The sequence below is a fragment of the Nesoenas mayeri genome (assembly GCF_963082525.1).
Source record: "Nesoenas mayeri genome assembly, chromosome: Z".
NCBI lineage: Eukaryota > Metazoa > Chordata > Aves > Columbiformes > Columbidae > Nesoenas > Nesoenas mayeri.
The window spans coordinates 13,363,916-13,379,313 of NC_137542.1; the positions used below are offsets into that span (position 1 = coordinate 13,363,916).

At 49.0% G+C, this 15,398-nt stretch overlaps 1 protein-coding gene across 1 annotated transcript in view; it reads right to left on the bottom strand.

The window, feature by feature from the left end:
• The window catches only part of B4GALT1 (beta-1,4-galactosyltransferase 1), a 202,947-nt gene that overhangs the window by 30,641 nt on the left and 156,908 nt on the right, over positions 1 to 15,398 (bottom strand). The gene's annotated exons all lie outside the window — the stretch shown is intronic.

A 15,398-nucleotide genomic window follows, 5' to 3' on the forward strand; every position in this document is an offset into this window, starting at 1 on the left:
AAGGGAAAGGTACCACAGTTCTTGAAGTCTGGCTTTGAATTAAAGCAGCATTTGAACTCCTGACACAATGCAGGCCAGGCAGTTTGGGATGTGATTTCCATGCCTTGAGCAGCAAAACAAAGACTATCTGTGTGAAGAAGAGTGAGAAGAAAAGCATCGGGTAGGACACACTGCACCTAACTTGAATATGCGGTTTTCTCTGGATATCTTGTATGCATTCATGAAATTACATGGGCATCTAGGGCTTTTCCATACCAGGCTCCTGGAGACTTCTGCAGTCTCCTCAAAGCCAGGGGAGATTCAGTGTCCTGCTCCCAGCTCCTGCTCAGCCAGAGATGACAGCAAGGGAGAACTGTCCCACAGAGAGGTCCTCAAGCAGGCTTGAGGGCAGCTGTGGGAACAGCAGGATGTGCAGTTCCAGCTAAAGAGCCTTGGACAGGTTATACAGAAGTATGTTTTTTATGAGTGCAAGGAGTGATAGCCCAGGCCAGTGAGAATGGTGTCTTGGGTCGGAAAACCACCCCCATATGCATGATATGTGAACATTGGGCGTGGACATGTGAATGCATGGGTCAGAATGTCACCCACAAGATATGCATGGGAACATGACTGAAAACAGTCACAACACGAGTATGGTGTGTTTTTAACAACAATTATTGAAAAAACATCTTGTTTAGCCTCTTAGTCTAGGCCCATATCTGTAGAACACACAGACCTATAAATTGTCAATGGCTAATAAAGACAGCCTCTGCCTGGCCCTGCTCTTGCTGCTAATAAGAACTCTGTATCTGTGCGTCTGTATGTGTTGTTCCTCATTGCCACAGGCAGCAGCTGAGTGCTGCCACTGCCCCATGTGACACCCTGGGCACCCTGTGAAGCCAGGTAACTCCAGGCACGGGAAGGAGACAGCAGACAATGACACCCACAGATACAGAAGTAAAGAAAGGTAAATGTTTTTAGAAAGAGCTCCAAATAAGTGATTCAGGACACTTACAGGTTTCCAGACTTATAGACTGAGACACCATGCAATCATCTTCCTGTACTGGGAGTGGCACCAGAGGCAGCAGAACCACACAAGAGTGAAAGGTGTGTGAAACCCTTCTAGTGTCACATATGGTGTCTGTGCCATTAATCTTCCAAACCCCCACAACGGAGCTTGACTACATGACAGGCAGAAACAACAGGATAAACACTGCTACACTGTATTTTTGTGTGTAAGATACAAGTTGTCATGAAGCCACAGAAAAGTTCATGTTGGAAGCGATGCTGCCAGGGAAGGAAGAATAGATAAGACACTGGAAACTCTTCTGAAATACACAAAACCATACACAAGATAATGACTGGTTTCACTGGTGTCTCAAAATTGCAAGAAAGAGGAGGTAGAGAAATTGCCACTTCAGTTCCCTTTTTACACATCAAACAGATCCACTCTCAATTAAGCTTAAGAAGTCCTGTTCTACTAACAGCCCACAAAGGGCTGGGCACCAAAACCAAGCTCCCCAGTAATCTCAAGTAAGAGACATCCCAAGCTAACAGCAAGACAAGCTTTATTGAAATGTTTTTTGAAATTTCAAGGATGACCACATGTCGTGGTTTAACCCAAGCTAGCAATACAATCATGACAGCTGCTCACTCACTCCTTCACCCAGCCCCTAATAGGAGAGAGAATCAAAAGGGAAGGGAGAAACTTGGATTGAGATAAACACAGTTTAATAAAGTAACAAAATACTAATACACTACTAGTCTCTCTATATATGTATAATAGAAATAAAAGATACTGAAGGCAATTCCTCACGAACTCTGTCCACAACTGAGCAGTCAGTCCCAGCAAGCCACACCTGGTCCTACAGCTGATTCCAGAAGAAAAAAAGAGAGGGAAAAAAAGGCAGAAAGCCCAGAAGCCTCTGCAAAAATGGCAAAAGGGTGGGCTAAACATCTCAACTGAAACTCCCCCGGCTCAATAGCAAGAGCAAGCAAGAGAAAGCTGAAGAAGTGTCAACCAAAAGGCCCTGAGTTCTTAAATATGGAGTATGACACTAATGGGGTGGAATACTCTCATTGATCAGTCTAGATGTCAGTCAAGCTCTGCCCCATCCATGTCCCGCTTCCTCGATGCAGAGGGCAGAACCCTCAGAGTGTCCTTGGCTCTCAGACCACAGCAATTAAAAATTTTAACTCTGTCCTGGGGTGTTATTTGCTTGTTCTCAAACCAAGTTCAAATACTGACCATGCTAGCTACGAAAAAGAAAGTTTCTAATTGCATGAAGAAAATTAACTCATTTCAGCCAAACCAGCACACCACAATATACTCAAGGACATCCTTTGATATTTTGCTTCCATCCAGTGCAGATAAAGCAGATAAGTGTTCTGCAGCAAAAAGTTAGGGATTCTTACCACTCATCCGAGTTCAACACTTGGCATGCGTCCTAGGAAAGAAGTGCGGGAAGCAGAGACCAAGATAGATTTTCCAGGTGGACATTAGCTACAAGTTTCCTTCGTTCTTTAGAACCCTTAGAACTTCACTTCCTAATATCATCACCACGTTTTCACTTTTACTCTCAACACAGAATCACAGGTGAGTTTAGGCTGGAAGGGGCCTCTGATGGGTCTGTAGCCCAAATGCCTGGTTAAAGCAGGCCAGGTTTCTCAGGGTCTTGTCCACATGAATTCTGAAAATCTCAAAAGGCGGAGGTACTACAGGCAAGCAAACCATCCTGCTAAGCCACTGTCTGGCAAATAACCATGACCTCAGTCAGTCAATACACAACAGCTGTAGAGGCACGTACCAGTCATACACAGTGCTCTGCCTCCATGAGGATGACTCACCTACCCCTCCCTCTCCAGATCTCCAGCCAAGTCAATCAGTGAAGTTCATCACCACTTACAGTTAATGTCCAAAGTGACTCAGAGGACTTCTGCCTTCAAATTATCACTCCTTCAGTGGCCATAACACCAAACTCAGGAGATGAAGCTAGCTGTTGTGTTGAGGAACAAGAATACCACCTTGGGGCCCTAAAGGCAAAGTCCAGTAGAACATGATGAGAGGTTGTAAAGAAGAATGTATGCTCTCCACCGTGGTGAGGTGGGATGCTTTGGGGTGACAAGCCAGAGAAAGAAATCTCTGAAGGGTACCAGCTAGTTGCTGCTCAGCTAATGGCAGGCTGAGAGATGTCACCTACTTCCAGAGAATACTGATGTCTGAACTGAGTGACGTTATTTAGAAGATCATCTCGTTCAAGTTTCTAGCAATGCATCATCCGAGGAAGCTCTTCCCACGATTCCTCCTCTTCGCTGCTAAAAACACAACTGCCTTATTATTTTGCCAAACAGTAACTTCTGCTTCCAGCTTCTGGCTCTTGTACTGGTTTTTCAGCCAGACTGAAGAATCCATTATCTATAAAGATACAAGAAACTTCTGATCTTTTCAACTCTACAGAAACCAAGAGTTCACCAAAACACAACCTGAACACCAAGAAACATTAAAGTGTCATCTTTCCACTTGAGCTTTTACTTATAAAATCACAGTAAAGGGTATGGTTTTTCTGCACCAAGACAAGGTTTGTCCGACACGGTGTATCACACCCTCCACTATTGTACAGGGCTTAATATATGGTGGGGGACACAAGCCTCAAAGAGACACAAGAGGTCATAGAGTCAAGCCCTTCAGTTCCTGTTCTGCGTTTAAATGAGTGCCACGATTTTTAAAACTGTGAGACACTGAACTCCTATTGATTTCTATGGAAGCTGTTGGATGTCAGGCTATCATTAGCAAAATCAATCGTTTCAATTAAGACTTGGGGCGTCAGTTGCTGATATCAAGACCTTTGCAAATTTGAAGAGAAATATGAGCCACAACCATGACCACAGGCAGGAGGGGTCAGAAGACAGACTCTGATCTTCCCTGACATTAAGGAAAAGAGCCTCTCTACATGGGAGGAGCTGAATATTATGAAAGCAGGAACTTGGAGCAATGTTATTCTGATTTGTTCTTGTTCCTCTGTATGTGTATTTTGGTATTCGAATTAAATTAGAGAAAATGACAGAGAAAAATAATGTGAACTAATTACATTTAACTAGGTGTTAGAAAGACAATCTTTGACTGCTTGTATTTGTCTGTTGCCATTAAAGAGCTGTCTGGGTTGTCTGTGCCTATTACCCTGCAATTTTGTTGCCAGTACAGGCTCCTTGCAGAGGCCAGACAGAATGGAAGAAACCAGAGGCTGACAAGGAAGATTGGTCCTTCCCAGCATCATTCATTACCAGTGCTCCCAGTAACATAAATGCGAGGTGCCTTAGACAGGAGCACTGCTGCTGTGCCAGTAGTTCAGGCAAAACGGTAGCTACAATTTTCTAAGGCAATATGTTTTATATTTTTCAAGATTTGTGTATTCTTGCTCAGGGCAAACACTGCAAAACACTGCTTTAAATAACTGATTTAAAATAACCTCACATGTAACGGTGTGGAAGGTGGCTGAGAGCTGAATTTCCTGGCAGACCAGAACTTTGCACAGCCTGGAAAGCGAAACTCCACAGATACCCAAAGGGAGAAGAGCTACCGTGCCCTGGAGGATGGTGAAAAGCCTGTCACTGGATTCAGCGCAGACCGTCAGTGTGACAATGCCACTGAGTGGCATTCAGGGGCAGCACCACTTCAGGGGTCTTTTTAGCAGACAGGAAAACATGTTATGTGCAAGTGCTCTCCAGCTGAACAAGACCCAGGTGAGACTGCAGTAGGACAGGTGGCTTCAGGAGAGATCTGCTGCTCCAAGCCCTGCGCTTGCACGCACTCTTGTTCATCTGCAGCATCACTCCATGACCCAACTGAGGGAAAGGGACACCTCTGAGGAAGAGGCACTTGTCTACTGAGCACTACCCGTGCACCCTGTCTGTGGTTCCCAGGACACCTGGAATGGGATCCAGAGTTTTCTGACTCTCCCAGGGAAGATTTCAGCCCTCTACACAAGCACCCTGCAAGGAGAATTTAAATCATGGTATCTGCAGACCGAGGATTGCTTTATTTCTGCTCTCAAGACTAGGTCCAGTCCTTGCCTTGGCTCCTGCCCACACCTTTGTGCTGACTCTCCTTGGTCTGCTCTACATACGAGCTGGAGCCACGAGGCTCATATTCACTTCGCTAGTGTAACTCTGACCTCAGCCTTGCCCAGCCACCTTCTCCTGGGAGGATCTCTCCTCCTGTATTACCTCCTCTCCTGTTTAAGCACAGCTTCCAGAGCTGCGGGAGAAAGAACAAGATGGAGTTTGGCCTCCACTGCTTTTCTGCAAGATATCTAATCAGTTTCCATGGACTTTGACTCAATCTCAGTGATAAAAAATATCACAAATGCTGGGAATTTCTACTGCTTTGTCTTCCTTATCATTTTCCTCAGTGACTGTGCCACAGAGGGAGAGAGGTAGTGCAGAGTCACCGGTGCAGAAGACCTCATCTCTGCAGGTAGGAATCTCCGTGTTTCCTGGCACAGAGATAAAGAGCACAGCGACTCACCAGATTGGAAAGAAACTCTTGCACAAACCAGAGCCCAGAAGGATGCTCAGAAGAGAAAGGGCAAACTTTGGACACTGCTCTGGAAAACATGAAAGCGTGTGAAACAAAGCAGGGAGCAGGTCAACAGGGGAAGAGAAAACAAGGCTTGGAGCTGCACACTATCATTTGTCCCACCACGGGCAGCAATATGTCTCCAAGCTTTAGAAAGGGTTTTGCTTGGGTGAAGGTCAGAAAGTCCTACTTGCGAATTTCAAAGTGCTTTGGAAATAGTAAGCATCAGCATTACCCTAATAGAGCCCTGCAGGGTGTATTTTCAAAACGGAGAATTGCTGGCAAGCCTGTAATACCACAGAGGGGAAATCCCTGGAAATACTAGGCCAGTCTGGCTTCTACTTGCAAGCCAGTATAACCCTGTAAGTGTCAAACTCCCTCAGCCCATACAGCCTCCTGGATGATGTAAAGGTCTTTCCTGTTTCTCCTGCGGAGAGGCAGAAGGTGCGTCAGCGTAATTGCTGTGTGCTGCAGGCTGCTCGCCTCAGTCAGCTCTCTGTAGCCAGAGCAGCTTAACGTGCGCTTAGGGGAAGCCAGGTGATGACTACACGAGAAACAACTCACTGCATTATTGCTCTGCTGTCTTCTTGCCATAGGAGCAAGAGACCAGACCGCCTGTGGCCCCGTTGTGCACGAAGAGGAAGCCAGCCCTTGCTGTTTCAAAGAGCAGCCGCTGTCCAGCCTCACCAGGAACAGAGCTGCAGGTCTCCTCAGGTCTGAGCAGATTTAGCAGCAAGTTCTTCAGCAGCCTCCCAGACAGCAGCCCACTGGCCAGCTGTAATACTGGCTGCCATTTTATTGCCATAAAGGACTGCTGCTGTTTATAACTGGCAGATGGCTTGTTTGTTTGTTTGTTTCATTGAAGCAAACACTTCAAGCAAACTTTCTTGGACAAGATTTATTTATGAGAGTGGAGGAGAGGGTCCATCCATTAAGGTCCAGGACTCTGCTGAGGTCCCCTTGGACCAACCAAGCGTGGATGGTGGGGAACTGAGCTGGGACAGTTTCCCTCCTCCCTGTTTCTTCATAGAAGGTCTCTGTCACACCCTGTCACAACCCAGCCTCCAAGAGTTTCCCCATCAAAATCCCTGCTGTGGAAACCAGGGCCCACCAGGGTGGGATGAAGACTTCATGCTGTGGAGCTACTGCAGGCCAAGGAACACAAAAACAGGCAGCAAGCTAACCACAAAGTATGAGGAGCCTGCAAGGTCACGCACAAAATTTATCTTAGCTTGTCCCTGAGGCAGCTGTCTCTCACTCCAAAACTTTGCTTTCACTTCTGTGGATTTGCCAAAGCCTTCAGTGCTCTCCCTAACTCTGTAACACTGAAGTGTCTGTGTGCATGGGCACCTGCAGCTCACTGCAGAAGGACCTGTTCCACACTTGAGTGTACATCCCCAAAACATGGTCTGCACAGCACTCAGGCATCTGGCAGTCCAGTCAGTCCACAGGCAAGGGAGAACTGCCCTTGCATAGGCACCACAGATTGGTTCCAGAGACCAGCAGCCTGTCCAGTGCCAACCTACCTAGAAAGAGGCTCACAGAAACCTGCCACAGAGTCAGACAACACAAAATCCACTTATTATCCAGCTAAGAAATGTAGTAGAGACAGAAACATCCAAAATATTACCCATTACTGACATTTTCTCAGCAAGAAATCTGCTCAGAGTGGCAAACATATATACTCGAGAGACATACAAAAATTACCCAGGGCAGGGGAAGAAAGTGAGAAACCCACCACATCTGCAGATACGCTGAGCTGCCATCAGGAAACCCACCTGCTGCACAGATACAGCCAGCAGCTGGTCTGATCGGTGGGACGGAGGCGAGCGATGCTGCCGGCCAGAATGGTGCAGCTGGCACACAGAGGGCAGGCAGTGGTCTCCTCTCCACCCCAGACTTGAAAAACCAGCACGCTCATGCAGACCTGCTTTGCCTCCAAGAAACAGAGGTCAGGAGGAGTTTGGGGCAGAGCTGGGGTGCAGGAGGCATAATTGTCCGGCACTTTGTCCAAACATCTCCAGTGCCTGGGCCTCATGTTTCCCAGGTCTATGACAGGGTTTGATTTGTTGCTGTGGCCTAATTGATTGAATTATTTTAAAATAGCTGTAATTGACAGAGCTATACATTGTCTGCAATAATGCTGATTCACCAAAAAACATCAGCACAGATGAAAACACCTCATTTTTGCCTTTTCTTGAAGAAAAAAACCAGTTCCCCCTTATCCCACCTCCTGAAGCTTTGCTCTAACGTTTCCTAAAATGCTTGCACCAAAACATGAACTACCTGCTTGTCTCCATCAGTCACTTCCTATCGCTGATCAAGACAGGAGACATCAGAGCTCTCTAAAGAGGGCACAGACAGTGGGAGAACAAAAGGAACAGCAGGGCTACACAGGCTGCTTCTTTGTTAACCCATCAGGAAGCCTGAGTTGGGAAGCTTAAAAAGCAAACAACACCCAAATTCTCCTCAAGTGTTCCCTGAATCCTCCAAAGAAATCACTTCCCTTGAGCCAAGAGGCCAGAAGAGGTTAAGCCTGTCCAAGCAAATTCCCTTTACAGGGACTGCAACAAACACAGTGCCTTCTTAGGAGGTATAAGTGAACTGGGGGATCAGGAACAGTCAGGATGCTGCAAAGGCTGTTTTTCCATGCTCCAGCACAAGACAAGGAGAGCACCACTCCCTGCAGGGTGAACAATGGATGTTCAGCAAGACACTGCACATAGCTGGCCTCCCCAGGCCACTGGGGACTTGTTTGCAAAGTGCTGTCATCATTACATATCCCATCCCAACAGCCTGCCTTCACCCCTGACAGAAGAAGTAGTACTCCAAAGCTGTTCTGCCTGAAAGTAAGACCCCTTCACGGGTTTGCCCTGAAGGAGGAACTGGCACCAGGAGACCCTGCTGCCAAGAGAGCATGGCCTAGATGTTGTTTATGTGGTTGCCATCATGCTCTGCACAAGACGTGACCTGCCCTGACACCACACACCCAAAATCCCCATGACTCCAGCACAAAGGGACACACACATACACACAAGAGACGTAGACTAGGCTTCTCTCTGTACCATAGGCACAGTTATACAGATGCCAAACCGTTTCACGGGCAAGCAGAGCTGGCCGGATGAGGCACAGCGTTCCCGGGCAGGCAGCGTGATGCTGACTCCCACCTGCCTCAAGTCGGCAAGAAGCCCTGTTGCTCCGTGCTCCGGCCACGCACCCCGGAGAGGAGCTCGGCCCACTGCACACCCTCTCGGGCCGGCGGGCTCCTACCGAGGGCCGGCTCTCGGTCTGTCACTCCTCACACCGAAAATCCCTCCTGCGGTTACCTGCAGGAACAGCCCAAGGGCAGCGCGCTGCTAGGGAGCAAGAATCCTGCCCGGGGAGGGGGCGACCAGCACCGGCTGCCCCGACAGCGACCAGCGGGGAAGCCCCGCTCCCGCTGCAGACACCGGGGGATTCCCGAGGCCCGCGGCACCGGGCGGCTGCCGCATCTCCCGGCCATCGGTGTTCCCGCGGCTGCGGGTGGCAGCGGCTCCGGCTGCGCACAAAGCGGGGCGGGGCCGGCGGGGGCTGCAGCACCCCAGGCGCACGGGTACGGCAGACGCCCCCCGCTCCGCTCCGCTGCACCACCGGGCATCCCAGGCTGTGGCAGGTGCACCGACCGGCCCTGCCCACGCTCGCGCCGGCCCCAGGACCCTCCCCACCCCCGGCCTCATACCTTGCCGCAGGCGGCGGGGGTCCAGCAGCGTACAGAGTGAGCATGGGAGCCTTGGCGAGCCCAGCCTTTCCGTGCCAGCCCGGCCCCGCCCGCCCGCCGTCCCCGCCCCGGCCCGCCCCGCCCCGCAGGCGGGAGGTGCCGGCGGGGCTTGGGGGCTGCTCGCCGCCCCTGATGCGGGAGCTGGTTCCCGCAGAGCTCCGGCGCGCCTTCCCGGGGAGGTGCGGTCCGGCGGGGCGGCTGTGCCCGACCCCTGGGCGTGATCTGCCGTGGGAAGTGTGGGGTTTGCTGTGCTGCTGTCGTGGGGAGAGCACCTCCAAAAACACGGCAAAGTGCTCAAAGTGCCGCTGAGCTCGGGGAGCCAGCCCGCCTGGGCCAACAGGTGTAACTCCTCATCACCATCACCCCTGCAGTAGCTTCTCCGGTCTGTGTCTGGAGGTACATTGTGAAGGCTGGGTACATTTTCCTAGGAGACCATTCAGACAGCATCAGGACTTTGCCATCATCTGTGCAGAAAGCACCCACAGGTTTTGCCTTAGCTCACAGATCTGCTGAGAAGATGGTGGCACATTTCTATAATCTTAGTGCAACCTCCAGGTACTGGACACTGCTCCTTGAACACAGCACACACCTCTAAAACACCTATCAGTTGTGCCAGCCTTAGCTGGCAGCCTCTGGCAGGCTCAACAGCCCCCGGCAGATGGAGAGACACCAGCCCACATCAGTCCAAAGATGCAGGGGTTTTCACTGATGGCAAGTGACTCTAGAAAGCTTCTCATGCCTGCTGAGCTCACACTCAGACTCTGGGATTAGCTGGTACTACAAGCCCATCTGGTACTTGGATGGGAACTTTGCACATAGACAGCATGACAGATGAAAAGGCAGAGATCTCCTTGCCCAGGTCACGCCCTCAGCTAACACCACTCTGGTCCTATCTAAACAGAGTCTGAGACAGCTAGCTCATCTCCATGCTTTAGTCCCACCAGTCTATGGGTAGCAGTGGCAGCTCAGGGCTGACCCAGCAGGTGTGACCAGACTGTGAGACCGAGTGTCCTCCACAAGTGAGATGCTGCAGTTCAGGTGTCTCCACTTCCATTATGTGGTGGTGAGATGGGAGTCTGCCAGTCCCTCAGGACAGCAGGAGTCCTTTTGGGAAAAGGAAAGGAGGCTTTGACAAGAGCTATTCTACGGAATCCTTCAAGGGAGTTGACCAGAATTTCAGAAGCAACCAGGAGCCCCCAAGAATGACCTTGCTGCCAGTTACCAGGCTGGGACAATCCAGGAGACTGAGGCAATTAAGCAAAGACACGGTTGTTGAAAAGAACTGTCCATGGAGAGAGCACAGGAAGCAATCCAGCTGTGGACAGGAATCATGGCTGCTTCTGCAGCAGCTGTCCTGGACCTGCCCTGCCGTTCCTCAGAGCTGCTTCGGGTGTTAACAAAGTGAATAGGTTTGCTGCACATTCCCCTTTGTCGCCTAAGACTGGGTGGCCAAGACTGGTGTCTGTACTGGCATGTCATTGGGGTGAACTCTGTTCCTTGTCTTCTTTCCTGGGACTTCTCAACTGGTCATCCAACAGCAAAGGCCTGGCTGAGCACCTGCTGTTGGCAGCCTGTGTCCACAAAGGTGGCTTGTGACAAAGAGCACCCTCACACAACACTTGTCTCGCTCTGCATAGGGCTACCAGCAGCCCCAAAGAAAACGCTGCTGTTAGTGCTTTCTGTTGGAATCCAACAGCACAAGTTGGAGCAGTGTGCCCTGTAACGCTCTGCCATCCTACATCCTGAAGTGCCAGAAATCAGTTCAGAGGCAGGCTAGTGTCACCTCTGGACATCTCTTCCCAGTCTGTGCAAATTAATGAAAAGTGGAAAGCTACCGCCGCAGACAGCACAGCTCATTATGGAAGGGAGTATTGTGTGTCATTGGCATACTGCTGGCCAGAAACCACATCGAGCACTGCAACCTGCAGCAAGCCGCTGGGAAGAGCGGAGCTGGCACCTGTTGTGCTTGCTCTGTGTCACAGGAGCTACATTGGCACGGCCATATTTGTGGTGTCTGTGTGGCTGTGGCATAAAGCACCTCTCACCTAGGTGGGGGCAGCTCCCGAGGAGCAGGGTCCTGCCTTGAAGGGAGAGGCTGCAGAAGTGGATGAGATGAAGCAGAAGAAAAACAGCTTTCCGATAGTGATATGCCTTGCAACACTAGGAAGGGCATGACAGCTTTGCAGATGCAATATCCTCATGCAGATTTAGCCCAGGGCTGCGTTATACCAAAGCACAGCCCAGTACATCTACACTGGAGAAGGCACTGTAGCAAGCACTGTGTTCTGCTTCATCCCAGTCTGCTGAGGACAAGGGATCTGACATGCCCACGATACATTTGGATGGAGCCACATGGAGGAAGCTACTAATTCGTTATACCCAATTAGCATCATATCTAACAAGAATTCCCTAGTTCCCACCTCTTCTGCTGTGATTATTTCCAGCTCTGCAAAGTTCAAGATTGCTGACTGTGCCACATGTACAGGGGTGAGTGGCACGGAGGGGTGGGGTAGAAGCTGGGCCCATGCAACACCCACCAGCTTTGGGTACTGACTTAAAATGCCATTGTGATGGCAGCATCAAAACTGGAAGTCTTTTCAGAGTCTATGGCACCATGGCCCCTTGAATGTGCAAGAGCTTTTATCAGGTTGAAAAATGTTAAATTATTGGAAGATGAAGCAAAAAATATCAGTTGGGTTTGATTTCCTTTTGCAACTTTTCCTCTCTGCAAATTTCTGCCATAAACAATACTTTTGTACTAACAGAATCCCTTCATGGAAGAAAAAATGAAGGTATTCTTTTCAGCAGGGGGCTGTGATGTTGGGCTGAGTACTATTTTTTCCCAAGGGACCTTGAAATTTAATTTTACTTACCTTGGATGTTGCCTCAAGTCTCAAAGCTTCCTACCAGCTTGACACCAGAATGTGTCAAAGAGGTTCTGTATTATGAAAACTAAGCTTAAAACCAGAGCAGATACCAGTCCACCAGCTAGGATCTCAAAGCCAGACTTTGCACTTGGCAAGAAGCCATCAGTTAATAACAAGAGGAAGTGGAGACTTTGTCTCAGTGGTAGTGGACCATGCACCTCAAGCAATCATCTGTCTGCAGTGGGACAAGGAACCTCTCACCCCAAACATGCTTGCTATGGTTAGTGATATTTCCTCTTCCACTGATCACCCTGGTGTGCCATTTTCACTCTGGGGAGCTCCTGAGGCTGAGCAGGAGGCACACAGTGATATTCTCAGGATTTAGCATCTCAGTGTGGCCTTTAGCCTCCCACTGAACACCAGGAAAGGGGTTAAATTACTTCAGAGGGCATTAAATTACATCATCTCCAGCACAATAGCCCTGGCCTTCAAAAGTGGTTTATCTTCTTGAACCTGGCAAGTCCGTAGCCCAGACAGGGCTAATGTTCTGTAGAGCAGCTCCTAGCACTGCGAAAGGGCTGGAGAAGTCCCAGGTTTGGCTCAAGGCCACTGAGGCGAGCTCTTATGTGGGAAGAGAGCCAGCCCCAGGTCCTCTGTCTGTGGTGGCAGCAGAAGGTTGCCCAGCTTGCAAGCTGGAGGAGAAACTCAGCACTAAGGGACAGCTGCTGCTACAGGGTGCTATTGCTTGCCGCTCATGGGCAACACCTTGTCTCACAGCTCTCTCCTTCCCCCTGGATGAGAAGCTCGAGCTTGGGATAAACATTAACCCAACACAGAAACAACTTTTCCCAGAAATGCCTCTTTCCAGGGCAGAGTGCCAGGATATGGGAGTGCATGGAATGTCTTTGTCGTGCACTAGTGCTTTTGCACTTAGCTACAGCCTATAGAGGTGGTTCAAATCAAAGAACCTTACAGCCCAATACCACCCAGGGCCAAAAACGAGTGAAGACGGGAAGCCTCCTAGCCTCCGCCTGTGTGCAAGCTCAGGGCCTTACAGAGCCAGCAGTGGCTTTCTGTATGTTTTGCCACCCTCTAACAATTTGTCTTCTCACAATCATCTAAACTCTTGGTGGCCCCAAAGTACTGCAACAAGGTGGTCTACAGACTAATTGCATGTTCTGGGAGGAAAAAATCACAACAACAACAAAAACCAGCCTTTTTAGAGTTGGGACTGGTACCCCAAGCTTAGTATTAATGCAGAGGCAGAGGGCTTAATTTAACAAGTTATGTTACACATACAGCAAAGCTCAGTAAAGGCTGACTTTGGCGTGGAAAGACACCTGTTTGGTCCACAAACACCAGCACAGGCAGAGGGAGCTACTGTGCTGGGCAAACAGGTCAAACTGTTTTCCAAGGACAACAGTTGGCCGTGGCAGCACAAATTACCCTTGTGCACTTCATGCAGGGGTAACCTGTGTTCAAAACACTCTTGGCACAGACTCATCATCACTGCAGGTCTTGCAGAGGCCGAAGCGACTTGCATGGGGCTAAGCTAACTTCTGGGTCCAGCTGGCATCTCACAACACAAGTTCAGTGCCTTACCATAGCCCCAAAGTTTGCAGAGCAGAGGGAAATAGAGTAGGGCCCATGAGGACACACTAGTTTGGCCCTGAAGTGCAGGTCTGCACAGGCCTTGCAGATACTCCAGCATCCACCACATTTTAGTAAGGAACAACCACATGTGACTGGTTGGTGGTATGACCAGAGGAAATGGCCCTCAGTGAATACACACGTGGAACAAAACCAGGAGGTGGTGAAGACAAAACAGAAGAGAAATTTTTAACACACCTGAGATATCCTTCCCTTCTGATTTCAATTAAAAACTATTGTCTGAATTTATCACCAGGGACAACAGCTTGGTCCTCAGATCTTCTTCAGAAAAGTTTATTTTTAGTGGGTCATTATATACTACACAGACCAATGTTTATTCATACTGTAGACATACATCAGGCTATGGTTTGGTCTAATAATGCATGTTTCAAATGCTTTTTTTAAAAAATATAAGGGCAAGATGGAAGGAAATATTTTTAAGCTCTAGGAAAAATACAATTTTAAGTACACATCCAATTTCCATGGTATTGGTTTAAGATAATGCCTTTCAAAAGTCCATAACAGTAGCAAAAATCTGTATTTGTATGCACCCATTCACATAACAGCATGAGTAAATTAATTAGCAACATCATCTGTTAAAAAAAAAAAACAACTTCTGCCTTTTGAGCTTCTCTAGCTAGATGGCATCATTTTAAAAGCAATGCATTTTTCTGAGATAGTGTGGTAAGACTGCAGTAGCATTTTGTTCTCATCCCCCACTTTGAATGTGTGCAGCTGTCAGTGACATGCAGGGGACCCACCTCACTCTTGGGTCATCTATCTGCTCTTCTCAAAACCTCATTTCCGCTTTGATTACTTCTGTACTGTGTGGCTGGCCTCCACAGCTCTCTCCACAACTCAAACTTTTATGCTTGTTTGAAACAGGCTGATTTATCCAGTTGTGCCAAAGACAGGGCTGAGGCAAATCAGATGTCTCAGGTGAGTAGGGGCTGGTGCTCTTTTCACTAGTATATGATCTTGACTACAGTTCACCTGGCTGAGAATGGTACGGTCTATGAAACTTTTCTTTCCCTTCCTCTGGAAGCAGACAACTTCATACCACAATAGGATTAAAGGAGGCAGCATCCACTGGGTTCAAGGTCAGTCTAAAAATGTAGAGCAGAACCCCACTTAGAGTGAGATCTGCCGCACAGTGTCCATGCCAGCACTGCAGGCATATCTGGAATAAAGCACCACTCAGCAGGGAAGCGGGGCAGGAGGATCTGGCAGCATGTTAGGAAGAAGTTGTATTTATTTGAAGCACTTGACTCAGGGGGGTCTGTGGAGGACTGAGTTGCACAGGCATGGCATTCAGCCCAGGGGAAAGGCAAGCTTGGGAGGCAGGGAAGAAAGCTGCCAGACGCCATTCTCAGAGGCAGGCAGGGCGTCTCTGTGTGCTGGACCCATGCAGGCCAACTCCTTGGTTCACAGGAAAATAATGGATTTTCTAAGCCATCTTTTGTGACCTAGTCAAAGTGGCTTGCAGGTGGCAGAGTGCCATATTCCATGGGTCAAACAATTTCAATATAGGAAACTTTTACAGAAAAGACCTCCTCCTTCCCATTGTGAA